General features: G+C 40.0%; 1 long non-coding RNA gene across 1 annotated transcript; it reads right to left on the bottom strand.

Moving 5' to 3' along the window:
• Window positions 1-12,480: 12,480 nt before the first annotated feature.
• LOC146892187 (uncharacterized) lies at window positions 12,481-17,481 on the bottom strand. Its single transcript, XR_015004663.2, has 3 exons — window positions 17,340-17,481; window positions 16,997-17,126; window positions 12,481-13,403 (listed from the first exon to the last, which is right to left on the bottom strand). It is a non-coding gene; the product is annotated as an uncharacterized LOC146892187 (long non-coding RNA).
• Window positions 17,482-18,522: the final 1,041 nt, after the last annotated feature.

The raw sequence follows: 18,522 nt of genomic DNA, 5'->3' as shown, positions 1-18,522 counted from the left end.
GCCCTACTACACTCTAAGGACACACAGGGCAGCGACGATACACTTAGAAGCTCTGGATTATATGAAAATTATTGCTAGAACTTAAAGAAAACTAGAAAGTTGTCAATTCACCTCTCTCATTTTAGGAATAAGCCCTGAAGCCTACGGACCTTTGCTCACATCGCACAACTGGTGAATGCTCCAGTCCTTGACTCTTGTGTGATCCTTTCCCCCTACATCATCAAGACAAACTACATAATTTTGCCTAAAGTGACAGTGTGCTCAGGTTCTCCACCATACCAAAGCAAGAAAGATGGATGATATCTTTGAAGCAGTCTATTTGGGAGCAGAAAATGCCTGCCCCCGAGGCTGTGCAGCTGTCTTCTCGGTACTATGTGGGCAAATGGATCAGTGTGGTCTATCTCTGCAGAGCCCACAAAATGGAGTCCTTACTCTGTGATTCTGTGGAGACAGACTGGAATGATTAATTGGAATTCAAGCTGAGGTTGGGAATATTCACAGAAGAATTTTGTGGCCGGGCACATGGTCATAGATGAAGACGAATGTTCCTTGGAGCCTCAATGGATGGAGAACGTAAAAGATGCAGTGAAGTAGTCAGTCCCATCATTGGTACTTTCTCCTTGTGCACTCGCTAAGAACTTTTAGGATTATACGATTTGTTCCTGAAAGGCTATTTGGGATTTTGCTTGAAACATACAGTTTGCTCATTATAGCTGAGAAGTGTGATCTCCTCTCTTCCTCTAGCCCTTCTCTCGTTTGAAAGAAAAATCAAGTAATCCTCACACAGACAGCTCTATATAACTCGGTGCCAAGACAATCGTATTTCTTGAGCCACTATCTAGGGATATGCTCCTCAAACATAAAAGATCCATGTGCATTGCCTAAGTACATTTCACCACCGTACAGATTCTAATCCAGCAGATCTGGGACAGAATTCAAGTTTCTGCCTTTTAGCCAAACTCCCAAGAGGAGGTTAATGCTGCTTGCTGGTCCCCAGAACACGCTGAGTAGCAAGGTGGAGTTCCAGGGTAGCCTTCAGATTGGCATGAGAAGGGGTTAGTGGGGATTACTTAGCCAGGCTTTACTCTAATCCAATCTTGGAAGGGTGTTTAACCAGGACCCCTCTCAGCCCAGGATGGGGGAATTACTGAGCCTGTTGAGACACTAGCGGTGAACATGAATCTTTGCACCTAAGCCTTCTTAATCAAATCAGCAATATTTGTGGGTGGGACTGTTTGCTTGCACAAACAACCTGCACTTGCCCACAGTAATTAGGTAATTGAATTGCAAACAGTAATTAGCTGCCTAACTGCCTGCTTGTTCATGCAGGTATCCAATTTGCTTTTGAAATGTGGCTTATACTGGTGTAAATGGGAGCTGGCGGGTAAGACTGCAGACACAATTAAGAAGGCCCATTGAAAATCTGGCTTTGAGTGAGTGGCTGGTGTGTATGTCTGTGAGAAAACAAATAAATAAGTAATAAATAAATAAATAAATTAGAAATATGAGTGAATATACACATGAGACTATATGTAATATGTATATATTACATATATTCGGTTGCAACTGCTCTGATTACTTTTATTTTGTGACTCAGAGAATCTCAGTTCTATTGTGCTACTCAAGAAAAAAAAAATCAGAGCTTGTATTGAACTCCTGTTCTCATGTCTTTGGAATGAAATTAAAGGCCAAGTGTTGTGCGATAAAGTGACAGCCGGTCTGCTAATTTTTGGTGAACTGACAAGCGTGCTTGCTTCCTGAGAGCCCAATGCTCAATACAACCTCTCAGGAAAACAGGTGAGGGCTTCTGCTGCTGCCTCTCCCATGTCAGAGCGTGGGCTAACAAAGGCAGCTCTTTTTTTTCACCCCATGATCATTTTCCTAACAGAGAGAAAAGCAACTAGAATTTCGAAATACCTGCTTCTCTGATGAGACGAATTGGCATTCAAGCTGTTGAGAATCTTCGTTGAATATATTAGATAGTTCTCACTTATTCTTTAGAAACTGTAATTCTCTTAAAAATGTGTCTCACAAGTCTTACTATCTACCTCAAATGTGTAAGATCCTGTCTTCCTCGGTGCCTGGCTGTGCATCCCTGAGCCCCACCATCAAGCTGTGCTAAAGTCTGTACATCTTGCTAATTCAAGTCCTCCTTCGAGGCTCTTCTGGAGCTGCTTCTAAGGGCTGACCTTGAACCTCCTGACCACCCTCTAGTCAGTGCTGGCTGAGTTGCCCCATCCTTTCTAACAGGTGAAGGAACACACTCTCATTGTTGGAACACACTATTATTCTTCCTGGGGATCATCCGAGAGTTTTTGTTCGTATGGAGCAATGTTTCATAAGCTATATGGTAAGTATTTAATCCTTCATGCTAAGTCACAAATCTTTTAAATTCTTTCAGATCACATTGTGGGATTTTAACATGAGAGTTAAATTTTTAGGGGAAAGCTATGTTACTAGATGTCTCCCTGTGAGGCATTGGCAGAAAGGCCGTCATGTGCTCTTCAATTTGAAAGGATGTCTGTGTAAGAGGACATAGAAACATTTAAACTTGATCATTGAAATCCATTTAGTTTTCATTTTATTATGAAGTGTATTGTAGGGCTGTGGTCAAGGCTGCTGCTGGAACTTTTAGAGGTGGAAATCTGAGGCGCCATTAGAAATGAAATGAAAAGGGGCAGAAACCAAGGGCATATTTTATATCTAACATAAAAGAGTAAATTAGGACACAGAAAAGTTTGGCATTTAAAAATAGTAAAGAGGCAATGTATATGTTAAGATGAGAAATTGCTGTATTAAAGGCTGCTATGCCTTTAATAAGCACAATATTAAGAACCTCCTTTGAAAATAGTGATCTTCAATGGGCATGCACAAAGTCCCCTTAATATTATTCTTTATAATGTAACTGTGGTGGCACAGGCTTGTGTGACCAGCACTTGTCAGGCAGAGGAGAGAGGATCACAAGTTCAAGGCCAACCTGGGCTACATAGTGAGTTCTAGACCATCTAGACTACCTCATGATAACAAGGAGGAAATATTTTTCATATGTAAAGACCTACAAACATCTGAAGAGGAATTGAATAGGGAGTTGATTTTGTTGGTTTTTTTGAAGGAAAGAAAGTATCCAGGGTATACGTCTGACCCCAACTTTCTTTCAAAAATTGTTTTTAAAAATTATTTACTTTTTAATAATTTCATTTTACATTGCAGCCACAGTTCTCCCTTCTACCCCTCCTCTCCCCCCCCCATGTCCCCTATAGCCAGCCTCCCATTCACTCCTCCCAATGGGTAAGGGTTCCTATGGGAGTCAACAAAGTCTGGCACACTAAGTTGGGACAAGACCAAGCCCCTTCCCCCCTGCATCCCCCCTGCATCCCCCCTGCATCCCACTATGATGGCATGGGCTCCAACAAGTTAGCGCATACACAGGCATAGATCCTGGTTCTACTGCTAGGGGCCTCTCAGATAATCCAAGCTTCAACTCTCACTCCCATATATGGAGGGCCTAGTTTAGTCCAATGGAAGCTCCATAGCTGTTGGTCTAGAGCCCATGTTTTTCCAGGAGCTTGGTTCAGCTGTCTCCATAGTCTTCTCCATAATGATCTTGATCTCCCTTGCTCATATATTCCCTCCTTCCTCTCTTTGACTGGCTTCCCAGAGTTCAGTCTGGTGCTTGGTTGTGAATCTGTACATCTGGTTGCTTCAGTTATTGGATGAAAGCTGTATGATGATAGTTGGGGTATTCACCAATCTGCTTACAGAAGGTCAATTCAGGCGCCTTCTCCACTATTGCTAGGAGTCTTAGCTGGTGACCCCAACTTCTAATCTGGTCTTTCTGGTTTATGTTCTTGGAATTGGTCAAATTTTGTCTTCATGTCACTGCTGAAACAGTCTCAGTGGATACGTCTCCCTCTCCTTCTTTTATTGCTCTTGCTCACTGTCCACTCTGTCAAGAAAATTACTCCTTTCAAACAAAATTCCTTGCTCTACTCCAAAGATGTGCTGATCACCCAATGATAAAGCTAACCCTGTAGCCCATGAGGTCACTTACAATCTGGCTCCTATTTATTTGCAAAGATCATCCAGAAACTGTTTGCCTGCTCATGTATCCAGTACCTGCACCACTGAACTTATCACCATTTTCTGAGTCCCTTGGACTAGTGGCTAAGAAATAAGATTGGGGTAAAAGCAGAAAGCAGGTGCCGTGAATGGTCAAACGCAGGACAGATGATTCAGACTGATTGTATTTTAATCCTTCCAAAGCTTTATTGACTAGAAAGAACGCTTGTCTAAATAAGCTCAGAGCATAGCTGTTATCCATATCACATTGCTTTATAACCAACATTCAAGGAATTATATTAGCCTCTGGGCTACAGAGCATATGGAAGTCCAGATGGGTGGAGGGTTTTTTTTCTCCCATTTCATTTTGCTTCACTTGTGCTGACAGTATCAGATTTCTCATCTCCAGACTCATAGTTTGTACTTAGAGACATAGTGAGCTCAGTGTCAGAGTGGGGGAAAACTTCAGGACAATGTTTTAGAAAGAGAGCACAGAGTTACCTTCACCATACCCCCGCCCCCAGCCCGTAATGCTTAACAATAGGCAAGAGTCCCTGCAGAACAGCTCTTCTTTAGCAGGGGATGTTCAAGGTTTGAGGACTTTCAGGAAACACTCAGAGCCTTTAGCTTCGTGGAAATGAGCAGTTTTTGGTTGAACTAGTTTTCCCTATAGCTAATCTATAGCTGGAGGATGAGAGTGTAATTTTAAAACAGCATCAAGTCTTTCCCATTGCTTCTTATTGTACTCTCCATTCCTGATGCTCATGGGACTGGGAATATTAGCCCTGGGACAGGCGGAATGGCCTTCAGTCCCAAGAAGCTGGGAAGGAATGGACCATGGGGAGCTTTTCTGATACTGAAATGCCTCTTGAAGTTGTGTGGCATCTCTGATACCTATGGCATACCTTATTTTCCCCCCAGAAATCTTGGCAAAGTCGGGATGTTAAGGAATCCTTCCTCAAACAAACAGAATTGGGCATATACGATGACTGCATTTTTAAAGGTCAACTAGAGACACATATAATCTCCTTTCAGCCAAGCAATCTGGTTAAGCATGTGTTCTTTCACCAACCACGAGAACAGTGTATTTGCATCACTTCAAGGAGTATTTTAATGGAATGCATCATGTCAGATACTTAACTAGAAGAAACAAAAACTTTTGGTGCCATGTAAAAATGCAAAAGCTCCATTACTTTAGTGCATGTGCCCCTATCATAAGTAACTTTCTAGGAGGGCTCTTCCTTGATTGGAATTAAGGCAAATCAAACCAAAGGAAAATCTAGTCAATGGAAAGACAGTCGTTTTCAGAATCATATCCTTCAGCTAGATAAGAAAGTATTGTAATGAGACTGTATTAGATCTGTGGGGAAAAATAAAATAACGACAATTTATGATATCACCCAACCACCTTTCTCTTGTCTAGAATTGGTAGAAAATCTAAATCATGCTACTTAGAAAAGCCAAAGGCAGTGACTTTGTAATCACAAGTCTGACTCTTGATGGTGCTAGCTCTAGAACTCTCCCAGCCTCAAGGGACATCCACTCACCATACAGGGTCTAACTGGATAATTGCTGAGTATCCATCAGCATGGTGGGAATTGGGGGAACCTTATATATGTGATAAATCCCTGCTCTTACAGAGGCCAACCTCTTGAGAAAGATGTTAACAAACAAACAGCCAAAATAAACAGCCAAAACAAGTGGCATACTATTCAGATATCTCTTAGCTGTGCTGTGTAAAGCTCTGAAATCTGTAAATAGGTTCCACACAGGCTGTGATTTATAGATTTAACTTACAGTCCATGCTGTTCTTTATCTCAGGAGCATAGCGAGAGAGGGAGAGACTGGCAATCTCCAAACATTGAAGGAGGTTAATACTGCCTTGATAGTTCATTCTTCCTTCATTTAGGGAGGTGACAGTGTTGCGATTAATAATAGTAAGTTAATAATAGTTCTTCTTCAAGCAGAAAGAACGTGAAACACTTTATGTATGATGAGGAGTCATGACCCCCAAACTTAACCAGTCGTTCTCACCTGTCTTGGTTCCTTGTCTGTTGCTTGCTAGCATACTATAAGGAGCATGGCAGCAGGCAGGCATGGCCCTGGAGTGGTATCCGAGGGCGCACATCTTTATCTAAAAGGATGAGGCAGAAAGAACGCACAGAGAATGACATGGGCTTTTAAAGCTTTAAGCCCTGCCCTCAGTAACAAACCTCCTTGTTGGCTGCAACTCCTAATCTTTTCCAAACAATATCACCTACTGGGACCAAGCATTTAAATGTATGAGCTTGTGGGACCAGTCAAACCACCATATCCGTGCCACCTTGAAGTTATCAATATACTGTATCATCCCCCTTTCAAATTCCTATATTGAAATCTCTAACCTTCAACATCTCAGAATGTTCTGTACCTGTGATGGAAACTTTCTGATTACACTAATGTCCTGATAAGAAGAGAACAGAGCACAGAGAGACGCTAAATTTGTGAGCTCTAAGCAAAGACCATGTAAAGGCCCAATGAAAAGGTGATTATCTGTGAGTAAAGGGGGGTGTCTGCAGCCGCGTGTTCCAGTCCTCAGAGAAAACTGATTTTTCAGTTAGCTTTAACTGGGACTTCCGGCCTCCAGATCGATTACAAAATTAAAGTCTGCTATTTGTGCCACTTAATCTGTTGTATTTTGTTAGAGCTACTCAAGTTAACTAGGACAGGCACCTTTGACTACTCTGTGATCCAGTAACCTAACATTTAAATATCAATTATCATTGCATTGTTATGCTACCATTTCTTTTTCTTTTTAATTTTTCTTTTCCTACATATTACATCCCAACTATAATAAAAATATATATTATTTTCCCTTCTTCCTCTCCCCCCAGCTCTCTCCTCGTCCCTCTCCCATATAACCACTCTTCCTCCATTTCCCTTCCAAAAATGTCAAGCCTTCCAGGGATATCAACCAACTATGGAATAGCAAGTTATAAGACTAGGCACATCTCCTCATATTAAGGCTGACCAAGGAAACACAGTAGGAGGAAAAGGACCCCAAAAGTAGACAAAAGAGTCAGAGACAGTCCCTGCCCTCACTCTTAGGAGCCCCACAAGGACACCAAACTACACAGTCATAACTTATATGCAAGGAACCTAAGTCAGACCTTATTGGTTCCCTGATTGTCGCTTCAGTATCTGTGAGCTCCTAGAAGGAGAGCTGATTTGGTGTGCCAAGTTCTTATAATGTCCTTGACCTCTCAAATTCTGATAACCTTTCCTGCTCCTCTTCTGCAGAATTCCCAAGCTCTGCCTAATGTTTAGTTGTGGGTCTCTGCATCTACACCTATCATTTGCTGATGAAACCTCTCTGATGACAACAATGCTAGGCTGTGGTCTATGTCTACTACCATTTCTTACAATTACTAAAACAGGAATCTTTTGAAAACAAACAACAGACAAACAAACAGAGCATGATCTATTGAACAATCTGTGTAGACACTCTGATAGTACAACTAGTCTTAGAGATATTTGCAATGAAACAACAAAATTTTATTCCATAAAATTTCTTTGTAGTTGTTTACTTTAAATTTTTGTTATTTTGGAGACTTTTATATACAAGTCCTCTACTTACGTAATTTCCATCCTTCTACTTTCCCATCCAAATCTCATGTCCCTCCAAGCCCTCTCAAATTTATGACCTCTTCTTCTATAATTGTTACTGTTATAGCAATCAGTTGTCATTAATTGCTAATAGCTCTTTATTAGGGGTGAGACCTTGTGAAACCCCCCCATCCATGTTGGCATAACAATTAGTGTAGTCATTATGTAGGTCTTGTTCTGGTAACCATATTGTTGAGATTTTACAGATACAGCATCCCTATGGTGCGACAGGAATTCTGGTCCTCTGGCTTTCAAGCTTTCTACTCCATCATCCATGACATTCCCTAGCCTTAGGTGTAAGGGGTGCCTTTCAGATGCCCCAGTTGAAGCCAAGCACCTTCTGATCACTTGTCTGCCCTTTGACTCATTGCACATTTCTGAAATATGCACCACCAAGAAGTTTTTTCTTTGATTCAGAGTGAGAACTACAGTTATCTGTGAGCACAGAAGTATTTAGAGTGCAGTTAAGAATTATATTGCAAACCAGGCATCTTACTCTTTGGTAATCTCTCACCTCTGTGGAGGCACCGTAACTTTTTCCACAAGGATTGCAATATAGAATCTGAAAAACAATCTCCCGCTACTTTACATTTTAATATTGACATACTTGAAGAGCGGTCTCAGGAATAAATAATCATTTCAGATCTGTTCTGGCTCAGTGATCCACAAGTATGCCTTCAAGGGACTATAATCTTCTAAGGCTTATCTATATACAAAGTCGTTATCTTTTCTAAGTATCATCTGTGACTTAAATGTCTTTCTATTGGGTGAGGTTGAAAACTCACATAGATTGTATTTAATAGCCTGAAGATTGACATGTAAGTCAGAATTATTTGAAAAAAAATCTCACCAATTCAAAGACATAATTTTTCTGTCCTCCTTGAAACCAGCCAGAAAGCTAAGGCCCACCTTTTTGTAGTTCTGTGGCTAATAGCTTGGAAATTTGTGTTGGGAGACATTAAAAATACTTTTTTTCCTGGAGCTTTTGATTTGATAAAATGCTAGATAAAGTAGACTGTGTGCTGAAATTCATTTCCTCCGCTTAATGACTAATTGTGGTAAAATACACACGGCCTCAGAATCATGCCTTTTCTATTTGCATTTTTCCTTCTGATTCTTAGATTTAAAATTCTAGTTGTGCTAGAAATCATGAGATGTCTAACACTTTTTGAAAATTATATAGATCAAAAGAGAAAGCATGTTCATAAAAAGCTTTGATAGTCTCCTTCTAATAAACCATCCTTTAGACATTTTTAATTTATACAGAAAAGGAGTGTTCAGTCGGGAAATGCTCAGATATTGTGCTTTAGAGCTGCAATTGATGTGATCAGCTCGATCCACATGGCGCACATTATCCCTAACTCATTGGCAGAGGGGAAAATTTAGCTTGATAATGGTTTGCATTTTCTTCATGGAAAGAAACTAGTCTCATTTTTATTAAAAAAAACAAGGCAGTGAGTCTGTGCCACTCCTGGCATAGGTACTAGCTCATTGTACACAACTTTGCTTCAGGTAGGCTAAGGAGACCTTCACCTGTCTGACTTTGTGTTGCCTTGTTTCCCAGGAGAGTACTAATTCCTTCCTGATTTTTATAGCTAAATCCAATAGCAGCAGAAGACAACATCTGTGTTCAATAGGTACATTTTTTCTGCCAGCTCACATTAAATAATTCATTATGAATGTTTGTAGGGCTGAAATTAGCCTTTATTAAATATAGAAGCCGGCATCATCACCATTCCCTGATGAGAGCAATCAACCCCTTTAATGATTCCTCCCTTCACATGGTACTGTCAGGACTTTTAATTGTTTTAAAGCATTTTTTGTGTTCCGTTTTTATTACAGGTTGACTTGTGATGCTTCAATAGATGTTGAGGTATAAATCACTGTTGCCTATGATACGCTTTTATTTGGAAATAGATCTTTATGATGACTGAGCTAAAATGAGGTCATGAGAAAAGGAGACTGATTTCCCCACGACCTTACAAAAAGAGAAAATTGAAGAGCTGAAGAGATGGTTAAGAGTGGTTACGAGCATTTCTTGCTCTTAAAAAAAAACCTGGGTTCAGTCCCTAGGATCCATTTGGTGGCTCACTGCCATCTATAATTCCAGTCCTATGAAATTCAACACCCTCTTTTGTCTTCCGGGGGGCACCAGGCTCACACATTGAGAGCAAACATATATATAGGCAAAGCACTTGTAAAACGAATGAATTGAAAGAAAAAAAAGAGAAAATTTGCAGATGGGACAATGCCACCTATAGGCAAGGTAAACTTGAGAGCACCAGAATCTGAGGTGGTAGGGAAAGGTAGGTGTGACTATGGAGAAGATGCACTCATAACCCTCCGGAGCTCTGGAGGATGATGGCCTCCAGAACATTAAGACAATACCTTGTGTGTGGTAGTTCATTATAGAAACCCCAGGCGATTCATAACAATTCTATTGACTATATTCACTGTTATGTTAAATAATCACTAAATTATTGTAGTCAAGATAATCCCCCACAGATATGCCCAGAGACCCATCTCTTAGATGATTCTAGATTCTGTCAGGTTGACAATTAACACTATTACAAATCTCAAATTCTGTCTCGAAAAACAAAAACAAAACAAAACAAACAAAACCAAACACTATTACAAATCTCAACACCTGTGTTACTCTGAAAGCATTGCCTCCATAGAACGGGGCGAAAGAGGAAAAAAATTAAGAGAACAACAGGGTGTTTCACGTAAAATGCTGGGAGGTTGGCATAATCTAGGTTCTATTACATTTTAAGCGGAGAAGTGCAGGATTAATATTTTGGAAGACGTAATCTTTTCACTTTTCAATTCTATTAATTTCATCTTAAGTGAATGGCATTTTAGTACTTTTTGAGGAACTTTGATTTTCTTAAGGATAACCCAATGGTTTTGAATGTTTTACTTGAAATCCCTGACTTTTAACTAATGGCTCACCAAGGAAATCAGTGGATTCCTAATAAAACTGGGTTCAGATTGTTTTTCTCGGTACACTCTATAAGGTACTGTACATGACTGGAAAAATTGTCAACTTCCATACCGAGGTTCTGAGAAGGTTTTCACACATGTAGAATTGCTATCTTAGAGAAAGTAATGTTCTGTATCACCGTCTACTTTGGGTACGATGCTTTAATGTTTAAATGAAGACACAGTGTGCGGTCTAGACTCCTTCCTTAGCCTGTTCTCACACAAAATAATATCAGCTGGACTTCCAAAGAGGTTTTGTGTTTTCCTTTTTATCAACTTCTTTCAGTATTAACTTAGTACAGATACCACCTAGTAAATCACCACGTTTTTTATGCTGCTGAAATTCAAAATTGTAATACTCTTGTGGGATGTTTCCAACTCCAGAGTAGAGAGAACAATGATATAGAATCAGAAAGTCTTACCTCCTGCTGTCTTGAAGTCTGTGAAAAAGAATAGCAATAGTTAATCCTTCAGGATTTTTTTTTTTTTAAATGGAGAACATGGTAGGTGTCCTGCAAATGCCATATACTGCTGTTTCCCCTATAGGCTGGCAATTTTGATACAGCATTTACTTAACCTATAGACCTAGGTTGCTCTGTCTTTGGCAGGAATATGAACAGTGGTGCCTTCTCCCCGCACAGCGTGTGGGCGGAAGCGCTGCCTCTGATCCAGTTTGACTCTTTGTCATGACAGATATGGGTGCAATTTTGTGCAGGAGACTCGGGTTGCTCACGCCATCAGAATGAAGAAGAAATGTGAGTGCCCAGAAGATATCTGGAAGACTCAGAGTCACTCACACAACTCCATAAGAAAAAGTCCCCAGTGACCCAACCCTTCCTGCTCCGATAGTTGCAGGGTGGCCTCCAGTTCAAGAGATTAGTGAGTTCTCTGATGTTTTCTGTGGCTGAAACGTCTTTCACTAAGGTCTGTGCTTAAGCAACACCCTCACCTGTTTCCCACAAATAATGCTAACTCCCAGTTCCACCAGGGTGGTGTGGATGCTCATTAAAGCATTTCACAAGCACACAGAGAGAAAGGAAATCAACTTGAAAGATAATTTATGAGCAACCTTTTGCAGTTTGAAAGTATGCCAGCAAACCTAGCGGAAGCCACTCAGGTTTTTATGGATTTTTTTTGTTGTTGTTATTGCTGTTTGTCATTTTGGTGTGATAACCACCTGTAATCATTAACACTCCCTATTTCTAGCGTGGGGTCCCAAACATCTGCCGCCGCAGCCAAAATGTCCCTCAACAGAATTCAAGTTTATGTTCTTGAAATGGGAATTTCATTTCCTGTTGTTGGAAGCGTGCAAGAGCCTTTTCGACTCCAGCTTGTGTTCTTAAAGCCACAAGTACCACCCTGGTCGTTCTTCTAACTGTGATTTTGTTTCTTAGATAGTCCCATGAGCACCTTATCTCTGCTGCTGAATTTCAGGCACACCGAGGACAAATGGGAGAGCTCCTTCAGTGTTGTGTGCCATTCTTCAGCGGGCAGAGTGGGGCCCAGGAAATGGTTATTAAATATGTTTTGTATGTGGTTCTGGAAGCATAACAATGCCACAACGTCCATAGTGAGGAGACGGGACAGTATGGAGAGAGAACACTCTGACAAATCACTTTGGTCATTTCTTTCATTGAAACGGTTTTATATCATCATAAAGGCCAAAGTTCTAAATTAGGCCAGTAATCTGAAATAGATAAAAGACAAGGGGAATATATATGTGTGTGTGTGTTGGAGGGTTCTTTCTCTAAATGTATGTTCTGAAAATAAGGGCCGCAGATTGAATTTCTCCTGTAAATGGTTTATCCTGGAAATCCCTTTCTCCGCAGCACGACTCAGGGCACTAAGCAGCTACTGCAGCACAACAGTCTCCGCCTCAGTGAATCATCCCGAGAGATCACAATTGTGAGGCTCCGGGGCTTGAAAGATATTAACATTCTAGGATGATGCTTTTATTTATTTATTTATTTTTTTACTGGAAAGACGCTGATGTAATTTGACCTTAAAATATGAAAATGTGATCTTCCATTCAGACCAAAGAGGCTCAGTATCTCAGAGCACATTTCCTGTAAATACCCGGCGTGTTCCACAGGATGTCATTTGCACGGTCCCTCAGTGAAACTTAAACCATGTTTGCTCAGAAATGTGGTTTTTGCGTTCCAGACTTTCCTTAAAAGCCTTAAAAAAGAATTTAGGAACACAAGCCACACTTTGCATGTAATCTGCCATGGAGGTGGCAGTTGTTTTGAGTCAAGAATATTTTCATGGTGTTTAGATACAGATATGTTATTATTACAAATAGTAAATAATATATTTCTACATCTATTATACAAGGTAATATGTAAAATTAAACATGATGTCTACTTAAAGTCTCCATTTAGTACTACTAGATTCTTTTTTCTTGAAGTTGTCCAATGTGATCAGAATGCTCCCAAGGCCTAGGTTTAAAGCCGTTGATTTCTATTAGGAAGTTGGATGAAAGCAAGGATACCAAAATGTACTGCTTAATCTGGGACATAAGTGACCACAATATCATCTGCAAAGCTCAGGACCATGCTGCCATCATGCCTAAACAGCTTGCCTCACGTTATTTCAAGCTGAAAAAAAAATCCACACGAGTCCAGATTAAACAGTTCTTCTAATATCGAGCCATAGCATGAACGGTGAAAGTGTGGAGCATTCTTTTCCTGAAGGCTGAGAATTCTGGACAGTGTTCTCTGTGTGATGGGGAGGCAGAAAGCAAATCATATAAATACATTTCAGTGACCACTGCCTTTCAAGTTCATACCTCATATTCAAAGGAAGGGAACAGATGCACAGACATCTACACAAATTCCTCATGTTTATGTGTATCCATTTCTTTTCTTTACATATTCTTCACACACACGCATTCACACACACACACACACATACACATGTGAGGGGCATGTGAGTGGTAAATGAGTATGGGACTGGATGTGTGGTTTATATGCAAGTTTTTATAAGTAGAGGGGCCTAGGTATGTGGCACCTAGTTGAGAGGAATTGTGTGGTATGATGGAATGTATATGTACATACGTGTATGGGAGTATAAATGTAAATGTTATGTTGTAGGAGGCCGTTTGTTAGTTGCCCAGACCCAAAATAATCACACAGAAACTATATTATTTAAATCAATGTTTGACCAACCGCTTAAATGTATTGCTAGGTAGCTCTTACATCTAGAATTAATCCCTTTTCGTTATTTTATATTTTACCATGAGGCTCGTGGCCTACCAGCAAGATTCCAGCTGGCAGCTAGCGTCTTTCCCCTCCGGCAGCTATGTGGCATCTTTCTGACTCCACCATCTTTCTCCCAGCATTCAGTTTAGTTTTCCCTGCCTAGCTCTGCTCTGCTAAGTCACTGGCTGAAACAGATTCTTTATTCATTAAACAATAAAAGCAACACATATACAGAAGGACTTCCCACACCAATGGTATGTTTGTGAATGTGCTGTGATATATATACATATGTATAGATATGGTAGATGTGTATATGTTTATATGATTTTTATAAAAGAGTATGTTATCTGTATCATTTACATGTGTGTTTTGTGTGTTTCGCATGCATATGTATATGTAAATGTATGATCTTTGTGTATGCTTTGTATAGATTTGGTTACTTGTAAATCTGCTCGTAATAAAACAAAGTGCCTTGAGAATTTATCTCCCCATCAACATTTTTCTTTGATTCAAAGTTATCTTTTTAAGAGCTCTTTGTGATCTTAGTTTATCCTTTCCACGAGAAAAGCAAATGATGATGACGATGATGATGATGATGATGATGATGGTAATGGTGATAGCCCCCAAAGACTAGAAAGATGGGAGATGATGGACTTTTTCATCTTGACTTCAGTTACTTTTGTGCAGTAGTTACCTCACCTTGTTTCTTCCCCTGCACTTCATAACCAGACTGTAGGGAGGCATGTGTGTGCCAGGATAGAAATTAGGCTTGGAGGCCAGGTCACTCAGGCCGTCTCTGCTTTTGTTAGCTGCTTTACTCTGGACTAGGTTCTTGATCTCTCTGAGCCTTACTTTCTTCGTTTATAATAGGGATGATAACAACATTTCACATGAAGGTGTCATTGTGAGTGTGCAATAAATTAATGTGTAGGAAGCAGTTAGCACAGTGCTCGCTGTCAGATGAGTACTCTGTAAGACTTAACCATTATCTGTGTCACCTCTGGGGGTATTGTGCACTGTCCTCCATGGGTTCTTTGTTACTCTGGAATTCCTTTCTTCATTTTACACACCTTTAAATCCTTTCTGACCCAGCTCAAATGTCATCATTCAATTATCATATTGCAACCAGGGAAGCTTTGTAGGCTAGTGACTTAATATTTGGATTAGGAAACAGGGACACGTAGGGTCAAATGTAAGTCCTGTCTATTGCAACTCTCTTTCTCTCTCTTTCCCTCCCCACCTCTGTTTTGTGACACAGGGTTTCACTGTGTCACAGCCCTAGCTGTCCTGGAACTTGCTCTGCAGACCAGGCTGGCATTAAACTCACAGAGATCTGCCTGCCTCTGCCTCCTGAGTGCTGGAAATAAAAGCCTCTGCCACCACCGCCAGTCTGCAGCTCTCTTTTAAAGTGAATTTTCTTTGTCAGTAAACTGGAATTAGTACTCTGTCCTCTTTTTTTTAAGGTACCTGTGTTAAATGAGCTAATATATAGGAAGTGTGACCTGAAACTGTGTCTCCCACTTCTGGCTCTCCACTCTTGCCTTCTGGACATGTATCCATTTACCCACTTACATTGTTCTCTGCTTGGTGCTTGTCAAGATTACATCAATTATTTCTTTCCCTCAATCACTTAGCATAGTGCTATGTAAATAACAATCCCTCAAAACAGATTTCATTTTGGTTAAACAAACAATGAGAATGAAAGAGAATTCAGAAAAAGAACCACAGCCTAAAACCTGCTTAGAAGTAAGTCACTGCCTTGGAAAGGTACAGTGGCATCGATAAACATTTAGGTGATGTGCTACAAAGTTTTCCTGCCTCAGTGATACCCTGGAACCTGGGGAAGGCAAAGATGACTTTTAAAAACCTACTTTAATTTGTTTTCATCCCCTATTTCTTTTGTTGTCATGTAGTGAGGAAGACTGATTCTCGGGGTCATTGCAAATTGATTTTGTGCTGTGCACTTTAGAGAACTGAAGTAGGGCCCTTAGAGCTTTGTTCACTACTGTCGCTCCTAAGAATTCTCATTTTGATCATTGATTTAATTTTTTCTTTTGGTAATACCTTTTTGAAGTACAAAAATATCTTAGCAAAAATATTAGCCTTGTGGATAATTGGTAGAGAATTAAATTTTGATGTTATAAAATATATGTGTAGCAATAACATAACCCAAATGATTCTCACAGATGAAGTGTAACAGATATGATTTCTTACTGATCCTTCTGTTTCAATATGCCACTAAAATAATATAAATCTTTGGGTAGTGTCTTGTGGAAATTTTAATAATTAGTATGGCAATTAAAGTTCTCAAGATAAGAAGGAATGCACATAGACTATATTTTTTATCATTTTGCTATTTGTGTACCTTGAAAAGATTGATTTTAACACTGATCTTCACTTCTTAATTTTTTCTCTTTGTACTGAAGAAGGATGTTTTGTCTGCCTGTTGCAACAATTTAAAGCAGAATCCAGCAATCACCTTTATAAATATCAAGATAAATATAAACCTCAGAGGGACCCAGTCTTTAACACCCTGACTTGGTCACTAGGAGACTGATTTCATGAACTGATATTCTGAGTGCTTCTTGTCTTGATAGAATATTAGCATCTTCCCTTTATAAATCACCATTCGTTTTTTCAGAAACTTTTGTGTTGGGATGCTGTGTCCCTCCATGCTACCCCCAAACAGAAAATAGACTGTTTGCCATAATTTTAGTCGACACCTTGGAGAGTAGAGGTTAAACAACTGAAAGAGAAGTGATGGAGAGTAAAAAGGGAAATTTCCCCAAGTGATAAAAGAAATCATTTCAATTATAAGTGGGAAATGTACACAGATGCTTCATTGATGAAATGGCTTTCCTTACTGTGTGAAAATTAAAGACTCTCTGGACCCAAACTCCTATAATACCCCCAAACAAGACTTCTGCCACGGCATGAAGTCAATTATCTCCATGGCAACCCAAACAAATAGTGAATATTGCCGCAATAGACAAGATGGATAAACGGTGCATCTGAAATTAATTTATGTCTTGGGATCAGATAGTTGAAATGAGAGAACTGGTCCATAAAGTACCCAGGAGAAGCTATTAAAAAAGAAACAAAGAAAGTACCTTCTTAAGTTTCCAAGAAGGCTGAGGTTGAAGCATATAAATCCTGCATGCCTTTCCTTTAAGGAGGAAAACTGTCAATACATCTCCATTTACATGGCCACTTCGATGATGTCCCCTTTAAATCTCAGGCCTGCAAAAGATTGTTTATTAACAAGCACCTTCAAGACCAATCTCTTAATCTACCCTCTTGTTCAGTTAGATAGTACTTTTCATTATTACATACATCAGTTCTGAGATGCAGAGATGCCCCCTCAAAGGCAAAAGTTCAGAAGATTCTGAGTCAATCAAAATCTTGTGTTTAAAAAGGGAAAAAGAAAGGAAAAAAAAGATATTATTCACTTACAAATGCGCAGAATCCTCAGAACATCCACGGAGCTGTAAATTTTTCATTAAGTATAGAAATTAATAACACTAATTAAACCACTGTTTGGAAAATAACGCCAGATATTAAAAGGAACTTTTCGGAAGGAAAAGGAACGCATCTGCTTTTCTGTGTCTGGAGATATGGCTTCTGAAGTCAGGGTGTTCCAGTAGGAAGCCTGCTTTGTGGAGGAACACATCACTTACCCTAAATAGAAAATCAGTGGAACCAGAAGACTGAGCAAGATACAGACCCTGCCTGTTCCTTCCTAGGGCAGAGCAGGCATGTCTGGGTTGTAATCACGTTTGATGCTTTGGCTGATCTAGACATCCTCTTTGCAGCAGATCCCACCTCATCCCTCCAACCCCCTCAGGCCAGGACCAGTTTCCTTTTCCTCATTCAGTCATTCTTATGGGCAACAGTTCTCTCCTTACATCTCTCACTCTTTTTCTTTCATTCCCAGAAATGTACAACTGGATGATTTTGACAGTTTCGAATGTACCAGGCTAGATGCTTACCTTCCTCCTTCCTGTCTTTCTTTATCGGTTGGATTCATTTTTCAAAGAGGTCATTTTCATTTTTCATCCATTCAACCAAAATAGAATGGTTTCCTGTTGATTACGGAATAAACCCCAAATTCCTCTCGGAGGCATTTATGGTTCTCCACCGGCTCACCTTTTCTGCACTCTAGCACAGCTCTGCAAGAGTTCACTCCCATCAATCCGTCATTCTAGTCATTATCACTTACCACAAGTACCTCGTGTTTTCCTTTGTGTCCTAACGTGTATAATCTGCATTTACGTACCCGGAAGACCTTCCTCACAGGCATCTCCTTCTTCCCAATGCAATATGTGCCTGGCAGTGTCTTATATATTTTGCTTAAATATCAAACGCAAATATCCATTCATAAATACATGCTAACATGCTGATCTCAAATTTTCTTTTCCATCTTAACTTCAGTAGTGTTTAATGTCTGCAGGAGGCAGGATAGCATAAGGCTATGTATATGCTCTAGTGCCTGGAACTTCTGATGTGCTCCATTACAGCTGAACATGGAATTTGCTTGTGCAATTAAAGTAAATCTGCCTTAAAATAGAGAGGTTTTCCTGAATCAGATGGATGGTGTCCACTAGTCACACACTACCTTATGGGGAGCAAACTTCCT

This window comes from Myodes glareolus, chromosome 12, assembly GCF_982192425.1.
Source record: "Myodes glareolus chromosome 12, mMyoGla1.1, whole genome shotgun sequence".
In the NCBI taxonomy this organism is placed as follows: domain Eukaryota; kingdom Metazoa; phylum Chordata; class Mammalia; order Rodentia; family Cricetidae; genus Myodes; species Myodes glareolus.
Note: the sequence above shows the minus strand (reverse complement) of the source record. Positions and strands in the feature narration are given on the sequence as shown.